Source organism: Ailuropoda melanoleuca, chromosome 10 (assembly GCF_002007445.2).
Source record: "Ailuropoda melanoleuca isolate Jingjing chromosome 10, ASM200744v2, whole genome shotgun sequence".
NCBI classification, from domain to species: domain Eukaryota; kingdom Metazoa; phylum Chordata; class Mammalia; order Carnivora; family Ursidae; genus Ailuropoda; species Ailuropoda melanoleuca.
This window is the reverse complement of record NC_048227.1, coordinates 36,483,147-36,509,807: the sequence shown is the minus strand read 5'-3', so window position 1 is coordinate 36,509,807 and position 26,661 is coordinate 36,483,147. Positions and strand designations below refer to the sequence as shown.

Below are 26,661 nucleotides of genomic sequence, written 5' to 3'. Positions count from 1 at the left end.
CCATTTCACGCGCCGGCTGGAGTGGCTCTACGGCGCTCGAAGCCGCTTGTCCAAACTTCCACAGCCAAGCGCAGAGATGGAATCTCGCACGGGGTTCAGGCCGAGCCCACGCTCTTGCTGTCGCCGCCCCTGAGGCGCTCTGCGGACCACGACAGTCGCAGCCTCTGTGCATCCCCTGGAAATGGGCTGGTCTGCTCGGCCTCTTTGGTTCTCTTTGCGTGTAAACTACTTATGGGGCGTTTGGAGGTAGTGAGGCCCTCGCTCGGAGATGAACCGCTGCAGTTGGCCGCAGGGCTCACCCTGTCCTGGAACACGACGTAACTTTCGTAGGCTTTAGCCAACGGTGAAAGGGGCTTTGTGTGGTGAATATATGTTTCTCAACAAACTTACATATCGAATTTTTTCCTGCCTTATTCTCTCGTTCCTCTTCTTGAACTCTAAATATGTTAGAACTTTTGATATTGCCCTATAGGTTGCTAAGGTTCTGTTCTGGATTTTTGTTTTTGTTCTTTTCAATTCTTTTTGTACTTCAGGTAAGATGATTTCTGTTTCTCTCTCTTGAAATTCATTGAATTTTTGTCATTTCCATTACTCCATTAAATTCATCAGTGCTTGTTTTTTTGAGAACTCTTTCCAATTTCAAAATTTACATTTGGTCCTTCACTTACTCTTTCTATTTCCTGATAATTTTTCTAACTTTTAACTCACTATGGTTATATTTTCCTTTACAATCTTGAAATAGTTATAATTGTGGCTTAGTATTTCTTGCCTCCTAGTTTCAAAATTTGGGTGATGCCTCAGTCTCCCATGATTGTCTTAGCTTGAGCATGGCTAGAGTAATATCAGAGTTAAGTATTAGAGCATTTTGGGTTGTATTGTGGATACTGTGAATGGTATACGTACAGATTCTGGATTGCTATGTGTTACAAAAACACTGAATTTTTGTAAAAGCAGGTCTGGTTGATATCAAACTGCGAATTCTCTCCCTTGCAATGGATGACAGGTGAAATCTCAGTTGTCACTTTAGCTTTTGCTGAACTACTTGGAGGCCGCCCAACATGCATTATGCCGGAGTCAGCCAGAAACTTGGGCAGAATTTTACAAACAACTTAGAACTTCCTTTCAGTGGCTTTTTCCTTTCTCAGATTCATCTCCACCTCTTGGTGTTTCAACCGCTATGCTTGCCCAAGCATTGTCCTCTGCTCCTTTAATCCAGTAAGATAGTTTGGTTTTGTATTGGAATTTAGCTGACCCAAATAGGGCAGACCAAGGTGTGGTCTCAGCCAAAACTTGGCAAAGTGGAAAACTCACCGTATCAGTTCTACCTTGTGTCTGCCTGCTTTTGTTCAGTCTCCCCAGCACCTTGAGATAATATTTTAGAAACATATGTTGTCCCCAGTTTATAGTTGTTATCTGTAGTACTCTGGAAAAAAGTAAGCAGCCATTATCACAAGTTTACCTCATTGTCTCGGTAATGGGAGCTTAGCAAATTGAGCTTGGATCTCAGCTCGGCACAAGCTGCTTCATGAATTTCTAAAGTCACTCCTACCCCAAATGTGGATATGACAAAAACCAGGGTGTATGGAGGAGGATTAATAGGGGGCACAAGTAAGGGGATTGGCCCTTCCAGAGGGTGAGGAGCTGGGTTACCAGCAGCACTTTTGAGAAGGGACTAGAGCAGACCATCATCACTTTTCTTCCTTCATCAGTTTTAGGGCTTCACAAATTGCAAGGAGACCAGACCCTTCTGCATCTACCCCACATACCGCCAAACTCCTCTGTACACAAGGAGATTGCTCCTGCATGCTGAAACTTTACAAGAAAGCACATTCCTTAGCCAGAAATCGAGCCTGGGTTGCAGTGGTGAAAGCCTTAAATCCTAACCACTAGACCACCAGGGAATTGACCTCTGGGTCTTCTCTCCTGCCCTCAGATGATAGCTCCATTGGAATGGTACTGTAGCTGGTTTCTTCCCCCTATCCTTCCCTGTCTTGCCTGCCCCTCCGGGGATGGTCTAAAAGGTCCAACCCTCCAAATTTTCTCTAAGAGGCAAGCCCACAGGTGATGCACCAGGTACCCTGTGCCCCAAGTGGCATGCCGCCTAGGAGCCGGGTGTACAAGTCACGGAGGGAATTGGCACTTCTTGGCTACGGACCTGGAGACGTGCCTTTCCTTGCGACAATGAGGAGACCAGGTTGCTGGGAGGAGGCAGAAGGGGAGGCTCCCAGGGTGAGGAGAAGCTGAGCACTGAGACCCAGGGATCGACAACAACAGGATTCAGACACAGGCAGGAATGGAGACGGGGTGGATGGAGATCTCTTTCAAGCAAGGTCTTAAACAGAACTCTGGGTGTTCTCCCTAACGCATTTTGTACCTTACAGTGTTTCCTTCTCAGTTGGAATCCTTTGTTCTCATCCTTCCAATGCTCTGAGCAAAAAAAACTTAAGAGTTCTTGACGACAGCGTTTTGCTCACATCTAATTAGTCAGGAATTCGTGTTTTCCTGTCCGTCAAGTATGGAGATTGGTCTACACTGTCCTCCTCTTTCTTGAACTTGCAGTTAGAGCAAACAACTCTCCTGATAAAAGTGGAGAGATCAGTGTAAACAAGTGATCCTTGGCTCACTCAAGGTCTTAGGTTCCAGACACTTAGTTTCAGGATGGTTGGGTAATGTGATTTGATGTTTGGGTCTGAGAGTGAACAGTCAAGAAAGAATTCTTGAGACATTTTCAGTGCAAAAAGGTGGTTTTATTAAAGCACAGGCATAGGACCAGAGGCAGAAAAAGCTGCCTTCTAACTGTGAGGAGTGACTGATTATATAGGAATTTTTTGTTCACTTGTTTGTTTGTTTTTTAATCCTGTGGTGGGGAAGGTGACGTTAGGGCTCCAGGAAATTGAGTTTATAGGTTCCTGGAGGTCTGGCTATTATTAAGATCATGCTTTTCTTGTAAATCACTAAGACAGTAACAAACTGATGGAGTTTCATATCCTACATGACTGTGATCTTTATCAGTTGACCATTTGTTTTTTCTTTCTTTGTTCTTGGGCAATCATTAGTGCTTGAGGAATGTCACACATTGTCCCACCTTGGGTGGGAAGGGAAGGAGTATGTGGAATGCCAGTTTGCTTTCCCCCCTCAGTTTGCCTTTTGTTACCTCATCAGTGAGGTTGGCTTGTCTTCGCACCTTTGGCTCTGCCCTCAACTTCAGCCTCTTACTGGTCTGTTCTCTTTTTGTGCCTCCTCTCCTCTAGCAGAGTCAGGAGCCCCACACATTCCTGTTCCGCCTGCAGGGTGGCGCTTTGGTGGGAATGGCAGGATCCCGAGGGGCGCAGGTGCACTCGAAGCGGGTTTGTGGTTTCCCAGTGACTGCAGCCCTTCACACTCCCCTAGAGGAAAGGCAACTGCCCCCTTTGTCCAGGAGGGACCCCAAAGTGTCCTACAAACAGAAAAATGATGGATCTTCTCCTCCGACTGGGCAGGGAAAGAGGGAGATAGATCAAGGAGGGAAAGAAAGGGGAGAAACGTCACGGAATTTCCTCATTTAAAGCCACTATAAAGTGTGCCTAATCTGGAACTGTCCCCTCGCCCCCACCCCCAGTCACTGATGAGAGTGATATGGTCCATTCCTCCCCTGGTCTCCAGTTACAGCCAGAGTTGAAAAAGGTCAACCACCTTGGCCCCGTGGCCCGGCGTCTAATAAACCCATTATATCTTTAATTACTCAATTGAGTTTTTGCTCTTTAACAGAGGCAAACCTGAAAACTTTTCAGACATTACCTTTCTCTGAAAACTATCCTTACCTCTTTGTTAAAATTTACACTCCAGGACCTGTTGAGCAGGAAAAGTAAAAAGGCAACTAAAAAGATGTTTTGGGTGTTGCAAAAGTTGAAATAAAACTGCCCCCACAACAACAACAAAAAAAGCTAAAGACCAATGAGGGAGAAATTCGGTGATCATGAAATCTGCATGGCCTGTCCCCGGGGTCCTCCACCTTCAGGCAAATCCCGAAAGCTTTGCGGTCTATATTCCGCCTGGTAGCCTGGTCTTCAAGTGAATTAATACAGGCCAGAAAACATGGTTTGGCCTATGTTGGACATCTTCAAACGGACAAAGTCCCTAAGGACGTCAACTTCTACTACGGAACCAGCTAAAAGATGAAAGTGCGATTAAAATGTTGGACTTTAGTCGAGTAGAATAAGTGACAGCGGCACGAATCGGAAAGACCCGCTCTGCCGAGAAGACCCGGGAGGAGGGAGAAGAGCAGAGCCAAAGGGCCTGCGAAGGAAGAGCGCGCAGGGCAGGCGTCGCGGGGCAGCCGGGAGGCCGGGGAGAGCGCGTCCTCCCGGTTCCTGGGAGGATTCCAGGCGCCGAGCGGCGGCCGCGAGTCGAGAGCCCTGACCGCCCCCGCGGCGAATGGGGCCGCCGCCGGCCCAGGAGGGCGGATGACCCCACGGCCGGGCGGCGGGGCGCCTGGGCTCAGACGCACCTGACCCGCCCCCTCCGGGAGCTGGGGAGTCGGCGGGGCGCCTTCTGCACCGGGGCCCGTCGCTCCGGATCTGGAAAGCCTGCGTTTGATAGGGATCCGAAGCCTGAGCGCCTAGGGTCCCCGGGCCTTCGCTTCCCGGGATGGGGAGACGCGGAATCCTAAGCCGGCGCCGCTGGGGCGCTGGGGTCCCCTTGCCTGCAGGGTCGCGGGTGTTTCCAGGGGCCTTTGCACTTAGGAAAGCAGTTGGCGGGCACCGCAGCAGCTGCAGGACGCAAGCTTTTCAGGGTTCTGGCATGAAGTTCTGCCGCCTGTCCGGTTTCCGTAGTGTAGTGGTTATCACGTTCGCCTCACACGCGAAAGGTCCCCGGTTCGAAACCGGGCGGAAACAGCTTCCGTTTTACCCCCAAGCGCTGCTGTTCTCCTGAACCCAGACAGGAGCACGCTTTCAGCCAAGGCGGCCTCAGCGTGCACAGCCCCATTTTCCATTCAGAAAAACGAACACAATGCAAGGCTGCAGTCCCCTTGCTTCCTGAAAGCCTGCTCGGCTCTTCACAACGCGGCCGGGGTGGTCGGCTCCGAGTCTCGGTGGCGCGCAGGCCACAGCCAGGTCGTCAGGCCAAGAAGCGCACGCGGGACAAGGCCCCCTTCGGGTTTCCTCTGCATCCAGAAACCCCCTAACCTGCTCCTCTGGCGCCTCTATCGGCTCTGTTGGCTCACGGGNCTGGCTCGCGGGGGCCCCACGGCTCTGCAAACCAACCAGTTCTCCCCTGGGGAGCACACTTGGCTTTCCCCGACCCCCGCACGCTCGCCCCGCACGTGGATTTGCCTGAGGGAACGAAAGAAAACGAAGCGCCCCTGGGACTCGTCGAGTTAGAGCTTCCGGCTCCACCTCCTGAGCCCGCGGGGACACCCGAGGAGCCCTTCCGGTGCCATCATCAGGAGAGCCCTTGAGCTAGTTGGGAGGTCACGAAGTCCAGGGACTCTCTGCTCCCCACCCGCTGAGAGCCAAGTCCGCACCTTAACTCACCAGGATACCGAGGCTCAGAAAGAGCGCATGGCCTTGGCGCGGCCACACACCGGACAAGCTAGACTGGAATGCAGCACAGGCCAGTTACCCGGTGGTCGGAGCTCAGAACCCAAAGCGCCGCTGAGGCTGGGAGAGGTGATGGGCAGCGGGGCGATAGCTGGCAGCCTTGGGCTGCTGGGAATCACCCCCACTTTTGCTCTGTCTCTCTGGTAATCTAACTTTTACTGCAAAGGACCAAGCAGAGATCTTGCATGGTCTACTGATAGTCTAGTGGTCTAGTGGCTAGCATTCACCTCTTTCACAGCCACTACCTAAGTCAAGGAAACTCTTTTCCCGGCTTCCCAGCATAAAGAAGCCTCTTCTTAATCCTCAGAGGTAGGTGTGTCCCAAGGTCCAGGTGACTCTGGTGAGACCAGGCCTGAGGGTCCAAAACATCTCCCAGTCAGGGAGGGGTGAGATGCTATGTCTTGTCCAGGCTTTGACCGGGTCCTGGCTGCAGTCTGAGTCCAAGCAAACACATCCTGATTGGTGTGTGTCTCTCCCTGAAGTGGGGTAGTGACTGAGCTTTCATATATCTAACATATACCATATAATATCTTTTAAGTGAAGATTAAGTTTTTTAAAATTCTAGAAATCATCATGACTTAATTATTCCACTCACAACTTTCAGTAAATGTTTTAGTTATCATCTAATATATGATTCCAACATACATTTCTCTTTTATGTGTCAGCTTCCTTTGAGATTTTAAGATCTATTAAGTTCTTTGAATGATATTAAATTGAATTAACGTATAATCTTTACCTGGACAATTTCTAATTAAAAGAGAAATAACAGGGGTGCCTGGGTGGTTCAGTTGGTTAAGCATCTGACTCTTGATTTTAGAGCATGCTCTCAGGGTCCTGAGATTGAGCCCTGCATCAAAACACTGTTTTTAATATAATGCTGCTGCATATTTTTATAGATTATAGAGTGGCTGCAGGTTAACACGTTGAAAGGAAGTGTGAGTAACTTTAGGGGTGTTGGTACAGGCGGCCATCACTGTCACTTTAAGAAGTATAAAACCCATGCAATGTCTGCTCCAAGAAGTAAGGTACTGTTACTGGAGGTCTGGTTTTTCCTGGGGTGCTTTTTTATAGAAAATATCTTTAAATGACTGGTGGGGGGGTAGTCAATGTGGAATTCTATGCTTCTTCCCCCCAAAAAAGTCTTTCAAAAATGAAGGTGAATAATGACATTTGCATACAAATGCTGAAAGTCTTCATCACCAGCAGACTCACGCTGCAAAAAATGTTAAGAGTCCTCCAGGAAGAAGGACACTGATACCATATGGGAACCTGCATGTAGCCAAAGGAATGAAGGACAACAGAAATGATACTTGCATGGGAAAATAGATAAGATTTTTCTTTTTATTATTTAAATCTCTAAAAACAAGGGACAGATTAAACAAAGGTAATGATGACGGATTGTGAGGTTTATAACATGCAAAATAAAATGCATGACAAAACAAGCATAAAGACAGGCAGGGGAGAAATGTTAAGAGGTATGAGATGACTTAAAGGCCAACTGTGGTTAAGTTACAGATGTATGCAGCTATGAAGCCTAAGCAGTCGCTGAAATAACAAAAGAAAGATTTATAGCTAATAAGGCAACAAAAGAAAAAATCGAATCATACAGAAACCATGTAAAGACTATGATACAGCAATTGCTCTTCCAGCATTCTTTGGTAAAGATGTGTCCAAGTATTGAGAAGGCATATGGCTGCAGTATTGTTTATAATACTGATAGCATAAAAACAATTTCAAAAGTATATGGAAAGGGTTAAATAAATACTAACACAAACAAAGAAACTTCATTGTTAAAAGGAATTCAGAAGGTAACGATGATGACTCTACTCTTGAGGATTCCTGGTGACCTGTTTTTCTCCCCAGCTCTTCGAGGATCTGAGGATCCATGACGATCTTGGCTTAGCTCCTTCACTTGTACACAAAATACTTAAGGACCGGAGGGTCATGGAGGCATTTCTCTCCCTTTAGGTGAGAGGATGCACAGAGTAGAAACAACTGCAAACGCTGTCACGTTCTAAAAATACAATTGCGTCCCTGGGTGGGCTCGAACCACCAACCTTTCGGTTAACAGCCGAACGCGCTAACCGATTGCGCCACAGAGACCCGTGGAAGCGTAAGTCTCCATCCAACAGAGAGCAAGCACACGCACGTAACGCTAGGGGGAGCCACCTATCTTTGCAGGACTGCTGTTAAGGGTCCAAAGTCTCGGAAAACCCGAGAGGAATGGATACCACGTGCTGGTCGCGTTTGAAATCCATGCGTTGAGTGATTCCGAAGGCAGAAGGACAGCCAGCCGAACAGCCTCCCCACACCTCGTTCCATGCCCGCTTCAGATGCCAACGCCCCCACAGACACCCAGGGCCGTGACCTCCCGGGCCTGACGCAAGAGGGGCCCAAAAGAAGATAAACGCCTGGTGGGCTCGCGTGATGGCTCTTCGCCTTCACCCGCCTATTTGCGCGGCAGGTGCTCCGCTAGGCTGCGGTCGGTGGGGTGGCAGCCGGAGTGGAGGATGCAGGGATCAAAAGAGGAAATGTGAGGAGGAGGGAAAGAAATGGGGGAGGCGTGGACGCTGCAAAGATACTTCCCAGGAGGCCTGTACAGATGCACGGGCTGCATGAAGTGGAGATGATAAATGCATCAGAATGGGGAGGGAAACGGCACGAGTACCTTGTAGTTGTCCAAGAACAAAGCAGCGCAATAACTGGAATGAATTTGTCAAAATTAGTAGAGCAAGGCTTGAGCTTGCCACCGGGGCCGTGGCTCGCCGTGATCGTATAGTGGTTAGTACTCTGCGTTGTGGCCGCAGCAACCTCGGTTCGAATCCGAGTCACGGCAAGGCTTCCGTTTTCTTCGTGTTTCAAACCGCAGGGGCCGCTCTCCTTACCTGCAGGCCGAGAGCCACGCTTTTCGCGGACCACCAGGGCAATACGGTCAGGAGAAGAGAGGAAAACCCAATAGTGCGCTAAGCTGTATGTAGCTGTCACACAGAAACCCCGGGTTTGCTCCACATTTCACCATTTAGCAGAAAATCTCTAAAAATGACGTGCGAGCTCTCAATAGGCCCTCAGGAAATGGTCTAGTCATATCGGGGGTTTTCTGGTGGAAATATTTCACACATTAGTGAGACTTTTGTACACAAAAAGAGCAGATTTTATAGAGTTTGCAATACACTCCAGACTAGTCCTGGTCTACGTTGGATTCTCTAATGTTGAATAGCTAATTCTTTTTTTTTTTTTAAGATTTTATTTATTTATTTGACAGAGATAGAGACAGCCAGCGAGAGGAGGGAATACAAGCAGGGGGAGTGGGAGAGGAAGAAGCAGGCTCATAGCAGAGTAGCCTGATGTGGCTCGATCCCATAACGCCGGGATCACGCCCTGAGCCGAAGGCAGAGGCTTAACCGCTGTGCCACCCAGGCACCCCTGAATAGCTAATTCTTATCCTAAAAAGAAAATTAGTAATGTGTATTCACAGAACAAAAGGCCCAAATAATTAAGGGACAGCTATTTAAATATTGAAATGCGCAATCATCACCAGGATCAAGACAGAAATTTTCTATGATTGAAGTATGTGTGGCCCTTTGATACACTTTTCAGGTAATGCCTGTCCATCCCTGCTATTTTAAACTATTCTGATGTCTACCCCCACAGATTAGGCTTCTTTCTTCAAATTCACATGAATGAATATACACTTTTCCTATCTAGCCCTTATCAAGTAACATTATGGTTTTTATATATGTTATTGCATTTGTCACACTTTAATTTTGGTGTTAATGATAATGATAATGGTGTAATGCTAAGTATCACATCACTGTAAAACTAAAGACAAATGATAGATGTTTGAGTAATTTCAATCTGCAGCATTTGAGGAAAGACTCATACAAATGCCATTCTACTAGTAATGTGTGGGTATGTGAATAAATGTCCATTGAAGGAAAGGGAGCCATGGACCAAAAAAACAAAACACACACACACACAAAGTCCGCAAGGAAAGCAAACCACCGTTCTTCTATCCTAGAGGTGCTAGAATGGAAGAGTGGAAAGGAGCAGTGAGGAAAGTCGGAGAAAATTGGAATTTTTATTGCCACTGAAGAATGCGTCCTCCTCCAGCATTCCTCCTCTCTCCCAGGCCCCCCCCCCCCAGGGTTGGATGGGCCGATGGAAGTGACGTTGATAAGTGGCCTGGTGCGCCGCTTGGGCTCCTGCTAGACCAGTTGTCAGGTGTCTCTTCTGGGTCAGAACGACCCCCACAGGACATTCCTGCTCTTCCCCGAGGAGCGGTGGGAGAGGCGCTAACTTGGCCAGCTCCTTGAGCCGCACGCGTCTCTGGCCCCTCAAGGAGCAACAGGGATCCAAGCCCCTGAACCCCTGGAAGAGCTGAGCCTGAGAACCAGCACAGGAACCGGTTGCTTGCTGCCGCAGGTTCTCTCTCTTCCCATGGTTTGGCGAAGGTGGAACCAACTCTCTCCGCAAGCACTGGCGAGGCGGCCCGGTCACTTCCGCGGGTTGGGGGTGGGTGGGAGCGGTGGCGGCTTCCCGTCCCCAAGAACACAAAGGGAGTGGAAGACGACGAGGAGGGAGAGGGAGAAGCCGGGTGAGAGGCGAGGAACAGCAGGCTAGAGGGGGCCGGGACGGAGAGGGCGCGCTGGACCCGGGAGCCTCAATGCGAAGGCAGGTCTCGGGCCTCCTTGTTCCTGGAAGGGGTGCCTCCTTCCGACTTGGCCCCAAAGGGAATGTGGAGCGGGAGGTCTTCGGGCGACGTCCCCCAGGCTTCCCCACCAATATACTTCGTGTGGCCCTTCTTCTGTTGGTGCCGGCCCTCCAGCCTGTGAGAAATTCCCGGCCTGGTGCGGAGCTCGGGGAGCGGGGTCCCTGCGCGGGAGCTCCCACAGATGCTTCCAGCTGTAGGGAGTTAGCAGAGTGTACCCCTGACACCTTTTGGACAGACAGGAGGTGTGGTGCAAGAAGCAGTTGCATGCATACACTTCCATCGTGAAATAGAAGAGCCAGAAGGATGAGAGTGGGGACCTGATTTCCCAAGCAGAGCTGAAAGCGATACCAGGAGGGAGAAACGCGCCTGACTCAACCAGCCTCCATGTTCCCACACAAACACGAGCACTGGAGAGGCCTTTAGCTCCTGTGGCTTGGAGCTGTGAACCCGGTGCCCACAGGCCCCTTATAAGGTAGGTGTGAGGGAGCCGCAAATGCTTGTCATCAAGGTCTGGAGTAGGAGACACACGGAACTGGCAGAATTGTCAATCCTGTGGGATGTTGGATCCACCCCAAGACCTTCTAGAATTGGTCCTGGGTAGACTGTGGGTCAGGTCCCTGCCCTGGGTGGGCGAGAAAGGGGAATGTGTGAAGGAGGTAAATGTTCAAATATGACAAATGTGAGTTTGTGTGTGTGAGTGTGTGTGTGTTTGCATGATATGTTCTCAGGGCTTTTTAGAATGCCATCTAAAAAATAAAGTAAAATAAAATGTCATGTAAAGGAAACCAAATACTATGGAGGAATCACTGGAGATAGCCTTGGGAAGAATATAATTCGGAAAATACCTGTGCAAGTTATCTATGCAGACTTTCCCTAGATCCAGTAAACATCCATTGCAACTAGGGGGAAACTGTTGTAAAGATTTCCAAAAGAATCATTTTCATTCAGCACTTGACAGGTTTGAAGGATAATTTCTGAATCTTCCGGTATTCATGGAGTATGCTAATACCATCATTCCTACAAGTATGGAAGCCTAATGGATTCTACTAAGAGCATTTTGGAAGTATTCTCTATGCATTGTCATTGATAGCTCCCAAGAATATTTTTATTTTGAGAATATGTCACAGATTTTTATTTTTTTTAAAGATTTTATTTATTTATTTGACAGAGAGACAGCCAGCGAGAGAGGGAACACAAGCAGGGGGAGTGGGAGAGGAAGAAGCAGGCTCCAGTGGAGCAAGGAGCCAGATGCGGGGCTCGATCCCAGGGGCCTAATCCCAGGACTCGATCCTAGGACTCGATCCTAGGACTCGATCCCAGGACTCGATCCCAGGACTGTGGGATCATGCCCTGAGCCGAAGGCAGACGCCTAACAACTGAGCCACCCAGGCACCCCAGATTTTTAAATTAAACCTAAAATCCTAGAGCTCATAGAGAATTTGAGAGAATACATTCACAATATTTGGTACAAAGATTTCTCATAGAACATAAAAAGCCATAAATATAAAAGAAAAAATGAAGCTAAAAAGATTTCATCCGAATTAACACTCGTACTCATGAAAAATCGCCATATGAAAGACAAAAGTTAAGTCACAAACTGAGAAAACACATTAGCCGTATCACTTTAAAATGTCTCAATTATTCAAACAGATGAAGAATTTTTATAAATCAGTAATAAAAAAACTAAACCAAATAAAAGTAGGCAAAATATTTGAATCGATTTTCTTCACAAAGTAAGATATCTTAATGACCAAAATGTATAAGAAACATTCTTGAGGGGTGCCTGCGTGGCTTAGTCAGTTAAGTGTCTGACTCTTGAGCTCAGCTCAGATCTGGATCTCGGGCCATAAGTTCAAGGTGTGGAGCCTATTTTTAAAAAAAAAATCTTTATTTTTTACTTATTTGGGAAATACAAATTAAAAATATAAGCAAATAATATTACCCACCCTCCAGCATGGCTATATTTAAAAGAATTAGTACACCAAATGCTGATAAGAATATGGAGCAATTGCAACTCTAGTTACTGGTTCAAAACCATTCCAGAGGACTGTTGACAATTTCTAATAAAGTTAAACTCATACCTACTTCATGACCCAGCAATTGCAGTACATCTATCAGTGCACAAGTACACAGAAAGACTGGTACAGAATATTCATCAAAACACTAAAAATATTCATCAATCACACTAATTAATATCAAATAACACCAAAGTTACTCCAATAAAACCAAAATCAAGTCATGTACATATTAATATGGATATATTTAATGAACATAATGTTGCATAGAAAGGCAAATGCAAAAAATAAGCATTCATTCATTTGAATTTCAAGAATAAGCAATAGTAAACAATAGCAAATAGACCTCAAACTAATAATTAAGCGAGATATAGTATGAATTACCTGGAAAGGGGCTCAACGTACACTTCTGAGATGATGGCAATTTTTTATAACTTTTTTTGAGTGATGATTACATTTGCCCACATTCAACAAAGTGTACGCTAAAGATTTGTGATCTTTAGTCTATATGAACTGTAATTCAATAATTCACTGTTCATATAAAAACTAGCGGATGGCAGATGGCGCCAAGCTGGCGTAGACCATGACAACTTGTTGGCATTTTATTGTAAACTCGAAAATTCATTTTCATTTAGAGTTACCCCTCGCCCCACACACTGATTCTTGAAATATCTTTACCAGAAAAAAGGTTATGAGGACACTATTTCATTAGTGAAAGCTATAGGCCAGTGTCCTTGAAAGGCGGTATTTCATCTTTGGGGATATTTTCTGCTCAGTAGGGAGACAAGGAAACTTCAAGCTTTCACTTTGGCCGGCCACCGGAAGGTTTGTGCACTGTGGGATTTACTCCTCTCCCGACCGCATGGCGCTGTGGGCCAGCGGTGTACTCCGCTCCTAAGTACCCTCTGTTCCCACTGCAGCAAACTAAGGTGCATAGCTGGCGCTGGGATTAAGAGCAGCCCAAAAGATTGGCCAGACACTACCCTACGGCTACTTGGTTTGAACGGAGGTTTCTGCAGCCGCAAGGGCACTAACCACTCCGCAGGGACGATGCACCACAGTCCTGCTGGCAGCCACTGCACTTCAATTTTTTTGATGTAAAAATATTTACACTTCCTTTGTTTCATATCTGGACACCTACAGATGTTCATGCCGTTCTCTTTCATACTGTTCTCCGTTTCTCCCTCCCCATTCTGCTACATAACAAAACAACTTTTTGTGCCTCTTCACAGATTTCCTAGCAGTCTCTTCATCTCATCCATACTTCTTTCTTTGCTCCTTCTCACGTTTCCTTTTTTCCCTTGATCTCGCTTCTGCTTCTCCCCCACGCTTACGCCGCCATCCCCCTTCTCTTTATCTTTCTTGTTCCGGTCACAGCGACCAGCAGTTCGGCTGGTTGCCCTTCTGCCTCGGAATCGCCCAATGCACGGGGTTCAAATGCAAGGAACACAACGCGACGACTCCTCCTCCCGGGTTTTCCGAAGCTTTGGAGCCTGCACGGTGGTCCTGCAAGGGTTCCCCTTGCCGTTGAGTGTGTGCTTGTTCTCGAGTGGGAGGAGGGAAGGGGTTCCCGTAAGTCTCTGTGGCGCAATGGGTTAGCGCGTTCGGCTGTTAACTGAAAGGTTGGTGGTTCGAGCCCACCCAGGGACGAGACGTTTGCACTTGGAAAGTCTTGGTTCTGTGGTCTTTTCCTCTTCAAGAAGACCCCACTTATATTACCATTCTGTCCTGTGCACCTCCTTTATGGGAAGGTCATCCCAGATCCCGGGAAGAGCTATTTAAAGCATATGTATGAGAAAGCAAGAACACCAGTGTTCTCTGCCTCACTTTCCATATCGTGTGTACTAGTGCTTATTTAACCCTTTGTGTATTAGGAGTTAGTTAGACAGGTACTCAGGGCCAGCCAGAGTCCCCAGAGAAAATATGGAGTCCAGACAGCTAAAATAAGACAGAACTAACATCCTGTTTTGCAGCTTAAATAGGACCACACTAACATTCTGCATCGTAGCCCTTGCAGCAATGACTTCTACAAAACGTCCTAAAATAAGACAATTAACCACAAAGCATTTGTCAATATCACGGGCAAGGGGCAGTTAAGACATAAGCCCCCAGATGTCAGCAAAAAAAGACCATCAGCATAGAGATATTAACCTAATTGGTAGATAGATGCCTGACCAAAGCCCTGATTGGCATGACTCAGCACACCCTAATTGCTTAAGACAGCTCCACAGAAGACCTCATAAAAACCCCTCAACTTAGAAACTCTGAAGGCAACCCACTTGGGCTCCCTCCCTCTCCAGGAGCTTTATACTATTGCTCAATAAACTTTGCTTTGCTGCCCACCACTCTTCGTCTGGTTTACCTCTTCATTCTTAGAAGGTGTGACCAACACCCACAGGACTGAAGGAAAAGAAATCCTGAAACAATGTTTTCCTACTTTTTAGTTCTTTCATGCATCGCTTGGTACAGATTTGTACTATTCTTAATATTTATCCCTTTTCTGTCTACTACACTGCTGTAACTAGAATTTACTTTTATACACACCCTGAGAAGACTTGAATCCATTATAATTAGCAGTATTTAGTCTTTGTGTTGGGGATTCCTGACATAGTTGGTCTCATTTCCACCATATTGTGTATTTTTAAAAAATATTTTCCTTATGTTTTTCACTAGACTGGTTTACATAGATACAATTCTCTGTTTTCCTATAGCATTTTAAAAATTCCATTTCCCTGATTAGTTAATATATATTTTTAGATCCTGGGTACATAAGATTATGTTCCTTAGTTCAGGAAATATTAACATGCGTGCTCTAAGCAAGGCTCTTTCATACTTGTCTTTAAGTTATTTTCTGTTTATCCACACCCATTCCCTTTTCCACCCCTAGAAGTTTACACTCTCTGGGGTTCACTATATGTCTTTTTATTCGTGTTTCTCTTTGCATATGTAAATAAGGTCATATCTTTGAAAAATATATATAGTGTCCTTGGCTGTTATTTTTTTAATTGTGGCAAAATACAAAACTATATACTTTTAATTGGTATGGATATGGAATATTGATTCCACAAATCCTTGGTTTGAGATCCAGGTACATATTTAGATTTATATACTTTGGCCTTGTAATGGAAATGAACCTGTTTTGCAACTTTGCTCCAGAGCAAGGGAAGCTAAGCAGTATCCTTAGGAAATACTTAAGATACATAATCGTTTTCCGATGTCAGCCTATGGAGAAGATTCAGGCACTAGGAGATAACCAAGGGAATTGTAAGGGATTGCCTGATATAAAATCCAACCTCAAGTGGCCACTGTTGTGTGCTTTTGGAGGGAACCCGGTAACTTTGTGGCCTCTTCAACCTGCTTAGGAGAAGAGAAATGAGTACTGGCTCATAGATAGTGGGCCGGTTGGGTAGTAATGGCACTTTCTCTAAAGGTTCCTGAGAAACACAGGTGCAGCTATTTTTTCCCGATGTCCCCTTTTTCTCTTCCTAGGAGGATTAACTTTGAGGGGGAAAAACGCTGTTTCCGCCCGGTTTCGAACCGGGGACCTTTCGCGTGTGAGGCGAACGTGATAACCACTACACTACGGAAACTGGACAGGCGGCGGAATTGGCATGCCAGAACCCTGAAAAGCTTGCGTCCTGCAGCTGCTGCGGTGCCTGCCAACTGCTTTTCTAAGTGCGAAAGGCCCCTGGAAGCACCCGCGACCCTGCAGGCAAGGGGACCCCAGCGCTCCAGCGGCGCCGGCTTAGGATTCCGCGTCTCCCCATCCCGGGAAGGGAAGGCCCGGGGACCCTGGGCGCTCAGGCTTCATCAAACGCAGGCTTTCCAGATCCGGAGCGACGCGCCCCGGTGCAGAAGGCGCCCCGCCGACTCCCCAGCTCCCGGAGGGGGCGGGTCAGGTGCGTCTGAGCCCAGGCGCCCCGCCGCCCGGCCGTGGGGTCATCCGCCCTCCTGGGCCGGCGGCGGCCCCATTCGCCGCGGGGGCGGTTAGGGCTCTCGACTCGCGGCCGCCGCTCGGCGCCTGGAATCCTCCCAGGACCCAGGACGCGCTCTCCCCGGCCTCCCGGCTGCCCCGCGACGCCTGCCCTGCGCGCTCTTCCTTCGCAGGCCCTTTGGCTCTGCGCTTCTCCCGGGTCTTCTCGGGAGAGGGGGTCTTTCCGATTCTTGGCCCTGTCACTTATTCTAGTCAACTAACAAAGTAAAACATTTTAATCATTCTTGGATATTTTAGGCATATCGTAGCAAAGGCTATGTGTTAGGACATTTAACTGTTTTAAAATATCGAACACCATACAGGCCAACTCACGATTCCTGGGCAGTTCTGAATTCATTTGAAGACCTGGTAGAGTATAAATCTATTCAGGATGCAGGGGGAGTCCACTCAAATTTCAGGATTGTTTGATTTCTCCCTAATCGCCTTGAGAATCATTTTGAACAGCAGGGTTTTTTAGATTTACATTTTAGTTAACACATGCTGCAATATTGGTTTCTGGAGTAGATTTCAGTGATTCATCACTTACATACAACACCCAGTGCTCATCATAAGTGCCCTCTTTAAGACCCATCACCCATCTAGCCCACCCCCCACCCACCCATCAACCCTCAGTTCTTTATTCTTAGGAGTCACTTCTTGTTTGTTTCCTCTCTTCTTTTTTTTACCCCTTCCCATATGGTCATCTGTTTTCTTTCTTAAATTCCACATATGAGTGAGATTATATGGTATTTGTCTTTCTCTGACTGACTTATTTCATTTAGTATAATACATAGTTGCAAATTGCAAGATTTCATTTTTTGATGGCTGAGTAATGTTCCATTGTATTCCACATCTTTATCCATTCATCAATCCATGGACATCTGGGCTCTCTCCACAGTTTGGCTATTGTTATTAACGCTGCTATAAATATTGGGGTTCATGTATCCCTTTGCATTTTTGTATCCGTTGGGTAAAAATCTGATAGTGCAATCACTAGATCCTAGGGTAGTAGTTCTATTTGTAACTTTTTGAGGAAACTTCGAACTGTTCTCCAGAGTGGCTGCACCAGTTTGCATTCCCACCAACCATGCAGGAGCAGGAGCGGTCCCCTTTTTCTGCATCCTCACCAACACAGGTTGTTTCTTGTGTTGTTAATTTTAGCCATTCTGACAGGTGTGAAGCATTATCTCAACATGGTTTTGATTTGTACTTCCCTGATGATAATCGATGCTAAGCATCTTTTCAGGTGTCTGTTAGCCATCTGGATGTTTTCTTTGGGAAAAAATGTCTATTCATGTATTCTGCCCATTTCTTAAGTGGATTATTTGTCTTTTGGGTGTTGAGTTTGAGAAGTTCTTTATAGATTTTGGGTACTAACCCTTTATCAGATATGTTGTTTGCAAATACCTTCTCTTATTCCGTATGCTGCTTTTTAGTTTTGTTGATTGTTTCCTTCGCTGTGCAGAAGCTTTTTATCTTGACGACCCAATAGTTCATTTTTGCTTCTGTTTTCTTTGCCTCTGGCGATGTGTCCAGTAACAAGTTACTACTGCTGAGAACAAAAGGTTTCTGCCTGTGTTCTCCTCTAGGATTTTGATGGTTTCCTGTCCTTTAGGTCTTTCATCCATTTTGCATTAATTTTTATGTATGGTGTAAGAAAGTGGTCCAGTTTCATTCTTCTACATATTACTATCCAGTTTTTCCAACACCATTTGTTGAAGAACAGTTTTGTTTTACGTTTTACAATGCCTGAAACTTACTTGCCTTCTATAGTTTTCCTGTTCAATAGGTCACAGAGTGCAGTTTTTAACTTCGGAGGGACAAGGAGGTAATGGTGGTTTACACAGAAAGCCAGTCAGTGTTTGAAGGGGTTTTCACGTTTACCTCAGAGTGAAGGGCCAACAGGCAGAAATGCTGAGAAAGACCTTAACGCGTTCTCTCTCTCTCATTATCCCTCAGAAGTAAAGCTTAAGACGTATGAGGGAAGAAATGTGCCATTTTCTCCAGCAGTTGCTCTTCTTAGAGCAATGATTACAGAGTTTCCTTCACACTCGAACTTGTTCAAGGGTTCCCACCCTGAGGAAGGGCGGGCAGCAAACTCACTGGACACCAACCCTCAGTGCTCTGTCTTGTTCTGCTTTGGCTCCGAACGCAGTTGAGGATGAGACTGGACTGCGTCATCTTCCCCATTAACCGGAGGGCTTATTTCCAAAAGACGTGGCCTTCAAAGTAGCATTCCATTGTGACATGTCATTCGTTTTTCCCCCCTTTCCTTCTCTCCAAATTCTATTTTTCTCCTCCCCCGCCCGGGCAGTGGAGAGGATTCACCGTCTTTCTGTCGCTTTGGGGGACCCTTTGAGGTTCCGCGTGGACAGGAGAAAGGAGTAGTTGTCCCTTCCCCTACAGGAGTGGGAAGGGCAGTCAGCGCTCCAGGACCACAAACCAGCCCCCTCGCCTCGCCGACGCTGGGTTCCCGCCAACCCGATCGAGCGCTCCTTGGAGCTTCTCTGTAGGCCGAAAGGGAAGGCGTGTGGGATTCCAGACCGGGCGAGAGAGGCCGCGCTGAGGGGCCCCGGCCCTAACCCCTGGCCCTCGAGGACCGGCCTGGAAGAGGGACAGAGCCTTCCCCCTCCCCCCAAGAAAAAGCGCAAGGGCGCTCAATCCCACGATCCCGACGCTTGAGGGTGAGGGAGCCGATGGCCCAGCGTTAGATTGATCTCCCCGCCTGTACGGGAGAGTCGTTCGCCGAAAGCGGGCAGGAGGGGAGCGTGTGTGGCTGCCAGACGGCGGCCAGCGAAAGAAAGAGACGGAGTTTCCTGCCCGAGCGGCCGTGCGGCGCGGGAGAAGGGCCGGCGTCGGAGAAAACTGTTGGGGCCCGAACGTGCGGAGCCTCGGCTTAGGTAGGGTGGAAGCGCAGGGCGGCGGGTTGCGGGGTGAGACCCGGCGTCCAGTTCGGGGCCGCCGAGCGCTGCTGAAAGCGGTCTCGGTCCGCTCGGTGCCCTGTGCTGCTGCGTCCCCCGGAGTCCACCGGGTGATGCTGGGGACGCCGGGGTCTCACGCCGGGCGCCTCTCCTCCCGCGCCCTCGCGGCGACCTCGTGTCCGCAGGCGGCCTCGCGAAGGCGCGTCTCCAGGGCTGCTCTGAGGGGTGGCTGGGACTTGGGGACGTGGCGGGGCTCGGGGCGCGCCGAGCTCTCGGTCTTTCCTGTGGGGCTCTTTTTATTGAGAAAGTAGGGAGGGAGGCTTTAGGGGACAATTTCTGAGACGGGTGTGCGCCACCCAGAAGAACGAGCAGACGGGAAATAGTAACAGCTTAATGCAGAGGATACTTGGATCTCTTAAAAAAAGTAGCTTGTCAGCTCCCTGGTGGTCTAGTGGCTAGGATTCGGCGCTTTCACCGCCGCGGCCCGGGTTCGATTCCCGGTCAGGGAATATCATTTTGCAATGGCTTCCTGTGCCCAAATCTTGATTTTCATCCCCGGAAGTGTGGTGTACCCCCAGGGCTCATGAAGAAGAGCCTCTGCACTGAGTCCCTAAATGCCGGGGAGGTCAGGCCCCAGGGTCCGTGGCAACTCCCACGCTGGGAGAGGAGAGCTGGGAATAGCCTGGACAGAGACTCCTCTTATTCCACTCACCTTAGAAACCTAAGGTCTCACTTTTCAGAATTTCCATCTAAAGAGAACTTGGAACTTCCAGTCACTCCTTAAAACAAACAAACAAAAACAAAAAACAAAAAACAACCAACCAACTTTGAAATACACAAAAACGTTGCAAGAATAGTAACAATCTATATCCCTCACCGAAGTGCACCAGTTAAAAATTTTTTTCCACATTTACTTTCTTTCTCTCCATATATACGGTCTGCACACCGTTTGAAAGTACCTTGCAGACATCTCAAGATAATTGGTTGGGCCACTGTTGCTCTTTTTCTTGGGCAATGTCCCTCAAAAGCAGCCTCTGCAGGACCTTTCCTCCAAGGCCACGGGAGGGCACTGCCCTCTGGAGGAGGCCCCTCCTGTCCCTTCAGGAACCAGACACCTGTTGGTTTCAGGCTGTAGAGAAGCTTCAGGCAGGCCCAGTGTTATTTGTCTCTCCCAGATTATGCGGGCTAGGTGGGCCCTGTGCTTGTAGGAATACGATTAGGTTGTCACGCCCCCAGCACTGCCTGCCCTCTGGACTCCTTCTGGTGGCTTTGGTGGACAGTGGGTCTAGGGTCAGCCTGAGCTCTAGAAGCCCCCACCCAAGGGAGAGACTCTTCAGAGAAGTGCAGCTGCCCCTTGGCTCCTGCCCTGCTGGCTCTCTGTGCCCTGCAGGGATCTTAAAGGATCCTGGCCCAACAAAAGGTGAAGAATCCTTTCCTGTGGTGGCAGGATGAGGGGCACCAGAAAAGAAATACTTCAAAGGGAAAGGGAAAGTTTTCAAGAGCTTTCCAGAATTGTCTGCCTTGGTGCTGTCTGGGAGGTGGCTGCCCTGTGATGATGGTGCTTAGTCTCATCTTCTTCGGGCCTTGAGCTGGTCCTGGCTCCAGTCTGAGTCCAAGCAGACACAGGCAACTTAATTGGTGGCATGTATTCAATCGTGCTTCTTCCCCAAGTGGGGTAGTGACTGAGCTGCTATTCCTAGAATCCTAGAGGAGTTTAAGGATGTTTTTGATATTTTTTCCTTACATTTCTGTAGAGACCCTTGAGAAAATGGATACATGAAGGTCTTTCACAAAAGCAGTTGCTTCCTGCTTTCCGCTAGATATACTCTCCTGTAAGAAGAACCACCCAAGGGAAAAAAATTCATTTGACTTAAGGATGCTTCTGTCTGTATGCTTTCCTTAATCCTGATTAAAATTTCTCATTTAGTGTCCTCTGGGCCAGCAAAAATACACACATACATACGTACATATATACATACATAAAAGGCAAGAAAATAGGTGGTGCAGGTAATGAAAAGCTAGAAATACAACTGCACCCTTATAAAACAATATTATCTACATCAATACAAACAATACAAAGTCAAAAGAGGAGAAAGTAGAGCCAACATGGCAGCCTGTGTTTCCTGGACCTTGGCTCTGCACTTGGTGGTGGTCTGTGATATGCGTAACACTTGGTCTCATGACTGGTCTGTCTAGTTCAAGCATATAATCAAGGACTGACTTGGGTGGAATGTTCACCATTTTACGACAGCCAAATGCCCTGAGACCTTCAGCCTTGGCTATGGAGCTGTTTAAAACATGATGGCCTGATTAAAGTGTTTGACTTAAAATTTGATCAAATTAAAAAAAAAACAAAACAAAACACAAAGTGACAGACGCCAAAGGGATCCTCTATTTCTGAAAGAAAGGCAAGGCAGAGTCATTGCAGCTTGAGAGGAATGACCTGCCAGAGCAATGTAATGAAAGGGAAGGGAAAGACGGGGAGGGAAGGAGTCCCACTGCTCTTGGTTTGCAAGGAGCTCTCTCGTGCCTCAGAGTGTGCAAGTACCCCAGCTTCTGAAGCTTCCAGAAGCTCTAGGGTCCAAGGGATAAAAACTTTCAATTTGTGCTTTGTTCTAAATCGGAAGTCCTGACTGAAATGTGGGATTCTGAATCCAGGATGTGAAAATCCTGGGCCCTTGCTTCCAGGGAAAGGCAAGATAGCCCCTAAGCAGGGGCCTCTGCAGTGCTGAGCTCTCATTTGGCTGAAGCACTGCCTTAGTTCTTTCTGAAGACATTGCTCTGGTTGAATTTTGCATATCACATGCCCTAAATTTGGACGCAGCAGAAAGCTCTGTATTCAGGAAGGGGTGGAGACACTACAGTGGAGAGATTGCCTCACATGTGAAAAATGAAACTAATGTAACACCCTATGTTAGTTATATATGAATGAAAAAAGAGAAAAAGAAAAATATGTCCTTTCAGAAACTGGACAAAATTATTTTTTTCTTGAAAGACTTTAATGTACTCTTTTCTGAAGAGTCTTGCTTGAAAATGCTTGAAAACTTCAGCCTTCAGCAAGAGATATAAAAGACATAATTTGCGTCCTTGGAGGACTCCAAAGGAACCCTGTAAAATGATCTAAGCTCGCTGAAGCAATCAAGAGTTAGAAACAAGTTTTGAGCACACCAAGCCTGCCTTCCAAGGAAGGATGCAGTTACAAAGAGCCAAATTCTGGCAATACAAGACAACTGCTTTGTAGACAAGTTTTACCTTTATTTCTAGAGCTCCAGATGAAAGTATTTCAGTTATGTCCACCAATACTCCACTCGTTAGGGCTTTATTTATTTATTTGAGAGAGAGAGTGTGTGCCAGAGCAAGTGGGGGATGGGGTTGGGGGGGAGGGGCGGAGGGAGAGGGTTAGAAAATCCTAAACAGACTCAGCCCTGAGCTTGGAGCCTGAGTCAGGGCTGGATCCCATGATCCCATGACAAAAACCTGCGTGGAAACCAAGAGTCAGCAGCCCAACGACTGCGCCACCCAGGCACCCTCTAGGGCTTTTTGTTACCAGATTTAAAAAAAATTTTTAGCTTATTTTATTTAAATTCAGTCAGTTAACATACAGTGATCGTCAGTTTCAGATGTAGAGTTCAGTCATTCATCAATTGTATGTAACAACCAGTGCTCATGACATCAAGTGCCCTCCTTAATGCCCATTACCCAGTTACCCCATCCCCCTCCCCTCCAGCAACCCTCTGTTTCTTATAGTTGACAGTCTCTCATGGTTTGTCTCCCTCTCTGATTTTGTATTATTTTATTTTTCCCTGCCTTCCTCTATGATCCTTTTTTGTTTCTTAAATTCCACATATGAGTGAAACCGTATGGAAACTGTCTTTCTCTGATTGACTTATTTTGTTCAGCGTAATACCCTCAGTTCCATACATGTCAATGTAAATGGTAAAATTTCATCCTTTTTGATGGCTGAGTAATATTCCACCGTAGACATATACCATCTTCTTTATTCATTCATCTGTCGATGAGCATCTGGGCTCTTTCCATAGTTTGGCTATTGTGGACATTGCTGCTATAACTATAAACATTGGGGTGCAGGTGCCTCTTTGGATAACAGTGTTTGTATTCTTTGGGTAAATACCCAGTAGTGCAATTGCTGGGTCGTAGGGTAGCTCTATTTTTAAATTCTTGAAAAACTGGTTAGTGTAAATGCCTGGTCCAGTATATGGTCAGGAGGGAGAGTAAGGGGTGTGTGTGTGTGTGTGTGTGTGTGTGTGTGTGTGTGTGTGTAGGCACAAGAAAGTAACATGGTAGCAGAGATCCACTTTGCTGAAGTTCCCTGTCCTATTTCTCTGTGAGGTGCCATTGTTCTATTGTGTTTAATATTGTTGTAGTGACATCCTTGGTTAGACCTGAGTTATAGTAAGTGAAGTGGTTCCAAAAGAACATAAGCTTACATATGGGTTCTCAGAATTTTTTCTGGATTATCTGGAATTGGGTCTTAGACCTGATTAGATTTGAAGGTATTAAGGGTCCTGATGTCAGGGCATATCGTCAGTTTGTTGCAGGAATTCTCTGCCTTTGGTGCCCACAGTTCTTGGTCACGCCACTTCCAAGAATGAAGAGGTAGACCAGACAAAGAGTGGTGGGCAGCAAAGCAAAGTTTATTGAGCAATAGTATAAAGCTCCTGGCGAGGGAGGGGGCCCAAGTGGGTTGCCTTCAGAGTTTCTAAGTTGAGGGGTTTTTATGAGGTCTTCTGTGGAGCTGTCTTAAGCAATCAGGGTGTAATGAGTCATGGCAATCAGGGCTTTGGTCAGGCATCTATCTACCAATTAGGTTAATGTCTCTATGCTGATGGTCTTTTTTTGCTGACATCTGGGGCTTATGTCTTAACTGCCCCTTGCCCGTGATATTGACAAATGCTTTGTGGTTAATTGTCTTATTTTAGGACGTTTTGCAGAAGTCATTTCTGCAAAGGTTGCAAAACATAAGGCCAGTGTGGTCCTAAGCTGTAAAACAGGATGTTAGTGCCGTTTTATTTTTGCTGTCCTGACTCCATATTTTCTTGTTGGGGACCCTGACCCTGACTACCTAACTGTCCAACTAACTCTTAACAAGTTCATGGCATGCAGTAGCAACATTTACTCAAGAGGCTCTCACTGTTCATTTGCTTTGTAGACTGAAAACATGCACCAAAAGGTGGCCTATTGCAAATGAAGTTCAAGTGCTGAAACTTCTTTGGTATATTACAGAGGAAAGTATCCAAAGGTTTAGGGAGATCAGGGTGCTAGAGTGGATTTGTCATGTAAGACAAACTCATTTACCCCTGTCTATATGCTCTGGAAAGGTCAAGAAGAACACTACTTTGAAGAAGGCTGTGGGGTATACATTCAAGAAGCCTTTCTCTGCGTCTTCAAAGGACTCTGTGGTGGTTGTTTTGGGAAGGACAGTGGGAACTGCTTCCAGTGAACTGTGATCCCTGAAATCAATGGGGATAATAGGGAGAATGAGTTGAGAGGGTCACGTGACAACAATTAGTCTCCAAAGACAAGGTGATCACACTTAATACGATGGATAGCAGACCTAAAGCACTAATCAGAACGGCTCAGCAGTGTCCCTAGGTCTGAAGTAGATGGGTAGCCTATTAGTTTTGCTTGATCCGTAAAGGCAGAGACATTTTAGGTCTAGTGAACATAAGTCTGACTTGAATCACAATAGCCACAGATCCTCAACAAATTCACAATCATAGAGCCCTTTGAATGAAGGGAAGATAGGTCCCCTCAAAGAAAGATGCTATTTCTATGGCTAAAAATTAATACTCTCAGACCTTTAGCCAAATAGCATGTTCACGCCAGAGTCATCTGAGTAGAATGCTTTATTAGTAAAAGATACCTTTATATCAGAATATTTGACAATTCTACCATAATGAATATTACTTTACCTTAGCTATTATTAGTTATGCTTAATTGCTAAAAAATATTGCATAAGGATTATCATTGGGGCTGATTATCAGTTAGATCAGAATGAGATAAGTTTAGAATTTGAACATCTAGTCGGGTCAAAATGGCGAACAGGCCTGCTGCTGCAGCATCGTGGCTGGAGGGTATTTGAAAATGGTATTACAATGCTGCTGGGTTCAATAAAGTGGGGTTAATGCAAGATGAGATGTGAAAGAAGCCATAAGAAGGCTTCCTGAGATCCTTTAAAGTGAGAGGATGTTTCACATTAAGAGGGTACTGGACCTGACCATAAAGCCTCGGATCTTGCCTAAAGAGTAGTGGACAAAATATGAGGAGGATAAATTCTACCTTGAACCACATCTGAAAGAGGTTATTTGGGAAAGAAAAGAGGGAGAAGAATGGGCAAAGAAATAATCGTGGAGTTGAAATCTGTGGTTGCAGCTGCCCTCAAATATTTTTAAGTTGAGTAAACCTGAAATGTACAATTTAGAAGTATCTGAGCTGCAAATGTATTACTTTAAATAAATGTCTATTGTGAAAAAAAAGAATTTGAACATCTATTTCACTGTCCTGAGATTTACCTTTAGTAGGAAGAGTAGCTAATTACATATTTAGGCAGCATTTAATAATTTTATAAGAGCATACAATGAAATTATTTATAGCAACATTTGGTATTTTTAACTTTAGCCATTCCAGATAGGTGTGGAGTGATATCTCATCGTGGTCTTAAATTGCCTTTGCCTAATGGCTAGTGATGTTGAATGGCTTTTCATGTGCTTATTTGAAGGCTTTATATCCTTTCAGGTGAAATATCTGTTCATATCTTTGTCCATTTTCTAATTGGGGCATTAATTTACAAGTGAGTTTTGAAATTCTTTTTATATTCTAGATACTAGTCCTTTGTGGATATATGGTTTGCAAATATTTTCTCCTTGTCTTTTTATTCTCTTAACAAAATCTTTTGTAGAGCAACGGTTTTAATTTTGATATGGTCCATTCTATCAATCTTTCCTTTTATGGATTATGCTTTTGGTGCCAAGATTAATAACTCTTTGCCTACTCCTAAACCCTGAACATTTTCTCCTACTTTTCTAAAAAAGTTTTATAATTTTATTTACATTTTACATTTAAGCATGTGATCCATCTTTTTTTTTTTTTAAGATTTTATTTATTTATTTGACAGAGATAGAGACAGCCAGCGAGAGAGGGAACACAAGCAGGGGGAGTGGGAGAGGAAGAAGCAGGCCCATAGCAGAAGAGCCTGATGTGGGGCTCGATCCCATAACACCGGGATCATGCCCAGACGCTTAACCGCTGTGCCACCCAGGCGCCCCAAAGCATGTGATCCATCTTGCATTACTTTTGTTTAAAGTGTGAGATTTAAGTTGAGGCTCATTTTTTTGCCTATAGATGTCCAATTGCTCCAGCATCATTTGTTGAAAAAGGCTATCTTTCCTCCATTGAATTGCTCTTGCACCTCATAAAAAATCAGTTGGACATACTTGTGTGG

The 26,661-nt window shown here is 46.2% G+C and overlaps 6 non-coding genes and 1 pseudogene across 6 annotated transcripts; 5 read left to right on the top strand and 2 right to left on the bottom strand.

The window, feature by feature from the left end:
- The first annotated feature begins 4,801 nt into the window (after nt 1-4,801).
- Nucleotides 4,802-4,874, top strand: TRNAV-CAC. The gene has a single exon. It is a non-coding gene; the product is annotated as a tRNA-Val (tRNA).
- A 2,734-nt stretch (nt 4,875-7,608) lies between these two features.
- On the bottom strand, nt 7,609-7,682 carry TRNAN-GUU. Its single transcript has one exon. It is a non-coding gene; the product is annotated as a tRNA-Asn (tRNA).
- Nucleotides 7,683-8,343: 661 nt separating this feature from the next.
- On the top strand, nt 8,344-8,415 carry TRNAH-GUG. Its single transcript has one exon. It is a non-coding gene; the product is annotated as a tRNA-His (tRNA).
- Nucleotides 8,416-13,881: 5,466 nt separating this feature from the next.
- On the top strand, nt 13,882-13,955 carry TRNAN-GUU. The gene has a single exon. It is a non-coding gene; the product is annotated as a tRNA-Asn (tRNA).
- Nucleotides 13,956-15,822: 1,867 nt separating this feature from the next.
- On the bottom strand, nt 15,823-15,895 carry TRNAV-CAC. The gene has a single exon. It is a non-coding gene; the product is annotated as a tRNA-Val (tRNA).
- A 3,741-nt stretch (nt 15,896-19,636) lies between these two features.
- TRNAE-UUC lies at nt 19,637-19,708 on the top strand. The gene has a single exon. It is a non-coding gene; the product is annotated as a tRNA-Glu (tRNA).
- Nucleotides 19,709-25,254: 5,546 nt separating this feature from the next.
- On the top strand, nt 25,255-25,619 carry LOC100480392 (annotated as a pseudogene).
- The last annotated feature ends 1,042 nt before the right edge of the window (nt 25,620-26,661 follow it).